This window comes from Octodon degus, unplaced genomic scaffold (genome assembly GCF_000260255.1).
Source record: "Octodon degus isolate 3935 unplaced genomic scaffold, OctDeg1.0 scaffold00033, whole genome shotgun sequence".
NCBI lineage: Eukaryota > Metazoa > Chordata > Mammalia > Rodentia > Octodontidae > Octodon > Octodon degus.
The window spans coordinates 15,785,331-15,790,005 of NW_004524609.1; the positions used below are offsets into that span (position 1 = coordinate 15,785,331).

The 4,675-nt window shown below is 45.6% G+C and overlaps 1 protein-coding gene across 4 annotated transcripts in view; it reads left to right on the forward strand.

Annotated features, from left to right (window-relative positions):
- The window catches only part of Itgb4 (integrin subunit beta 4), a 56,442-nt gene that overhangs the window by 47,957 nt on the left and 3,810 nt on the right, over positions 1-4,675 (forward strand). The window lies entirely within an intron of this gene.

Here is a 4,675-nt window from a genome sequence, read left to right on the forward strand (position 1 = left end):
TTTCCTGGCAGCTTTAGTGGCCAGTTGTTTTCGGGGGGCTTTCCCACCAGTGGACTTACGAGCAGTCTGCTTGGTTCGGGCCATTTTCTTTTACCTAAAACACAGTAATCCCAAGATAAGGACGCGGGGTTTTTTCTGCCAAACCTTCCTCCGTCACCAGCCTGGGTGGTGTGTAAAGAGCCCCACGCCCCAGCTCTCCCGCCTCTTCGTGCCCCACCTTTCAAGTGGCAGATGGCTGAGGGCCACCGCCTCCTCCCCCTCCTCTAATGACTCAGGCTGCAAAGAGCAGCAACCTCCCTCGGAGGGGGGAGCGCGGGGAGGAGTCACTTCCCTCTCCCGACGGGCGGAGGCCCGGCTGCCCGGAACCTGGCGTCGGGACCTCTGAATCACCACCGGGAAGCTGGAGACGCAGTTCCGGAACCGAGCCCAAGGGAGAAGCTTCAGACCTCACCCAAGCGAGCCGCCCCAAGACTCCCCCCCCCCAACCCAGCAAATGACTTCCAACGGCCCCAGTCCAAAATATCAACGGCCGAAGGGATCCAAGTCATGTGGGAAACCGCGAACACTCACCCAACGCAGAAGTCTTAAGTCGCTTTTCAGACCGCCGCGCTGGCCTTCAGGCAACAGCCGCAGTTGACGAAAACAAAAACGACAAACCCTCAACGAACGACCAAACCGCTCTGCAATCCAAACCCCCCGACGCCTCCGTTTTTATACACACGCTTCACGCTGCGTATCTGCGTCATAGGACACTTATTTGCATACACCAACGACATTTTCTATTGGTTGAGTTTTCGCCGACGCGCTGACATCCCCCGACACAAAGGCCGTGCTTCGGCCCCGTTCCCTGATTGGCGAATGTTTAGGCCGCTGATTGGCTGTTAAAGTTGCCTCGTGATTGGATGGATGCAAAGAGGAATGGGCGAATCAGAGTTTAGCACTAAGCGACTCTTCTGATTGGATAAAATGGAGCTATGTTTGGATCCTTCCCTTGGTTCCAAAGCTCTACAATAGAAAGTCAATGCAAATGAATTGCATTGGTTCCTATCAGGATTTAAGAAAGTCTGGGTGGGCAGGAGCTTAAATTTATTAGTATCAAGCTACTGCGAAGGAGAAGAGGATACTTCATTGAATTGAATTGAGTGTTTCTTGGATTATTTACTTTTCATCACATTCTGATTGTTAAATATAATCTGACAATTCAGTAAATCATGTTATGTTGTCAAGTTCTTATATGTCCTACCTACACTTTTTAAACCAACACGTAGTTCTTTTGTTTGGTGAGGCAGAAAGGTGTACGAGATACAAAGAAACAAATGTCAATAAGTGACCTTAAAAATGGCATTTTGTATCTTTTGGCTGCCACAAAATGTTTTGTGATTTCAATATACAGTACTTAAACCTACTTGCCAACTATATCTTAAATTACAGAATTCAACTCAATGAAATAAGTACAGTAGGGAATGTCCATAAAGAATAAAAGTTGGGCCAGGGAGAAAGCTCAGCAGCATAAGTTCCTGCCTGGCAGGTGCAAGGTCCTGAGTTCGATCCCCAGTACAGGAAAAAAAAAAAAGTAAAAGTTAACTATGTGTTCTTGTGCTTAATAGCATGTAGGTAGCTTCCTAATTCCCTAAAGCCCTGGCAGGCATTACTTCTGACAAGAAACATGACAAATGTGGAAACATGCTATTTATTTAAACTTTGGCTAAATAAATGTGTTTTGTTTTATTTTGTTTTGTGACAGAGTCTTGCTGTGTATTCAGGCTGGCCCTGAACTCACTATGTAGCCCAGACTGGCCTCAAACTTTCAATGATCCTCCTGCCTCAGCCTCCCAAGTGCTAGGATTACAGCTGTGCATCGCCACACCCAGCTTTGCCTAAATAAATGTCTTGGACAGTTTGTGATCAGTTCTTTAGATGCCTAAAATGTATACAATACCAAGCCAGGTTTAAGGTTAAGACCAGCCAAACAAAGCTCAGAAAAGGGGCTGGGGAGATGGCTCAGTAGAATAAGCACTTCCCTGGCAAGTTTGAGTTCTTGAGTTCAATCCCATAGTTATGACTCTTATTCATTGAATGTTTTCAATTATTAAAAAGCAGAACAGGGCTGGGGAGATGGCTCAGTGGAATAAGTGCTTCCCTGGCAAGTGCAAGGGCCTGAGTTCAATCCCAGGTTCCACAAAAAAAAAAAAAAAAAAAAAAAAAAAAGCAAAGCAGAACCAGATAAATATAGATTTCAACCAAGAGAATTATTATTCTTAAGTACAAACATATCAGTGTTTACTTACCACACCAAAGGTCTTGTGTTGTTGTTGTTTAGTGTATTTCTTTTTTTTCTTTCTTTCTTTCTTTTTTTTTTCAGAACCAGGGATTGAACTCAGGTCCTTGCACTTGCCAGGGAAGCGCTTATTCTAATGAGCTATCTCCCTGGTCCCAGTTTAGTGTATTTGGTTCAGGGTCTCATTATAGAGCTCAGACCTGTAGTGATCCTTTCATTTTTCAGCCTCCCCAGCGCCGGGACTTGGTGTAGCTCAGGTCATCCAAGGGTGGGGCTGGCACAGCCTGTGGTGCTGGGGATCAAACCTGCTCCCTGTGCTTGCCTAAGAAGGCTCTTAGTCTGCTGAGCTATCTCCTTGGCCCCAAAGGTCTTGTTTCAATATTAAGAGTGCAGGGGGGAAAAAAAAGGACAAATTGAACAATTTGAAGAAGTAGCTATGGAAGAAGCATCTTTGGCCCCACTTTTGGTGCTCAATTTCTTTTATGATATGGTGGGGGTAGGGTGTGGGGGACACATGGTGGCGGGGGGAGTGCCGGGAAGATCAGGGATTAGCCAGGGCTTCCCACATGCTAAGCACATGCTGTACTGCTGAGCTACATCATCAACCCCTCATATAATAATTTAACAAGCTTTAACTTCTGTCTTCTGCTCAAAGATTGGGGTAGAGAAGCATTTCATTCATGTCCCACTGGGAGAGCGAGACATGAGCTTTTGGTCTGTCCTCAGAATGTGAAAAGTTAAAGAATAGGATACTACTTGCACCTACACAGGAGCCTGTCAAATGATCTGGGGTGCAACCAGAAAAGATACTTTCTTGTCCTCTCCCAACCCATGCTCCTTACTGGGAATCAAACCCTGCTTGCTCTACCTCTGCCATATGTACATCTCCTAAATTGCCCAAACTTTGAACTTTCAGTCCTTCTACCTCAGTCTGCCAGTTAGCAGGAGTGACAGGCCAATCCTTTACCGCCTTGCCCAGCCTTGTTCTCCTTTGTTAACAATGCAAATGACCTGAAGGCAGAATGGGCTCCTGAACCCAGTGCGGGCAGCCAGGCCTGGGTTCACTCAATCTTGTGTTTCACAGTTTTTCTGGGAAATTCACAGCTGTGTGTAATTTTTCTGCCTCTAAGGGGGAGGGACAGTCATCCTACAGCAGTTTTGCTAATTTTTTTTTTTTTTTTTTTTTTGCAGAACCAGGGATTGAACTCAGGCCCTTGCGCTTGCCAGGGAAGTGCACTTATTCTATTGAGCCATCTCCCTGGCCCCTAAAGCACTGCTCTTTTTTTTTGTTTGTTTGTTTTTCAGAACTGGGGATTGAACTCAGACCTTGCGCTTGCCAGGCAAGCGCTTATTCTACTGAGCTATCTCCCCAGCCCTGAGTTTTGCTAATAATTAAAAAGAAACTAAATCCCACCCTAGGGTAAACCAGGTATGGATGTACATTCTTTTATTTAAGTATAATTAGTGCAAATGGTTTATCTTTTTTTTTTTTTAATGTATTTAAAGGGGCCAGGGAGATGGCTCAAGGGGCTGGGGAGATGGCTCAGTGGAATAAGCGCTTCTCTGGCAAGCGCAAGGGCCTGAGTTCAATCCCAGGTTCCACCAAAAAAAAAAAAATGTATTTACTACATGGTCTCCAGGGACTAAATCTCTCTGGATTTAGTCGATTGGACTCATAGTGATCCTCCTGTTTTCAGCCTTCCAAGCCCTGGGATTTGCCACTCTCAATCGTTCTCTCAGTACCGGCAGAATTAAGAGGTATCACTCAAACTGCTTAATTTATAGAAGAGGAAACTGAAACCTGAAGAAGTGATGTAACTTTCAGAAACTTATTCAGCAAGTTGGCGACGGAACAGGAATTAGAAAGCTACCTACGTGCTGGATTTTTTTGTTTTTGTTTTTGTTTGCTATGCTGAAGATTGAACCCAAGTCCTCTCCTTGAGCGTGCTAGGCAAGCCTCCCATCACTGTCACATTCCCAACTGTGTTTGCTGGGGTTTTTCTTGTACTGTATAGACATTTTCAGTTTGTCCCCACTTCCTGTATTGCCTTTCCTCTCTGGTACTAATTTAGAAAAAAGAAAAGCTTACATGACTATGAGGTAAGGTGGACAGACAAGGCTAGGGAGATAGCTTGGTGGCATAAGCACCTGCCCGGTGAGCACAAGATCACAAGTTCGCCCCTCAGTACTGCATGCCATGTCCTGGAAGTGGGTGTGGTGACCAACCCCTGTAACCCCAGTGCTGGGGAGGCTGAGGCAGGAGGATCATTATGCGTCTGAACTGCATAGCGAGACCCTGTATCAAAAGAATAAAAAATAGGGGCTGGTGAGATGGCTCAGTGGTCTAAAGCACCTACTTAGAACAAGCTTAGCAAAGCACAGGGACCGCGGTTCAAT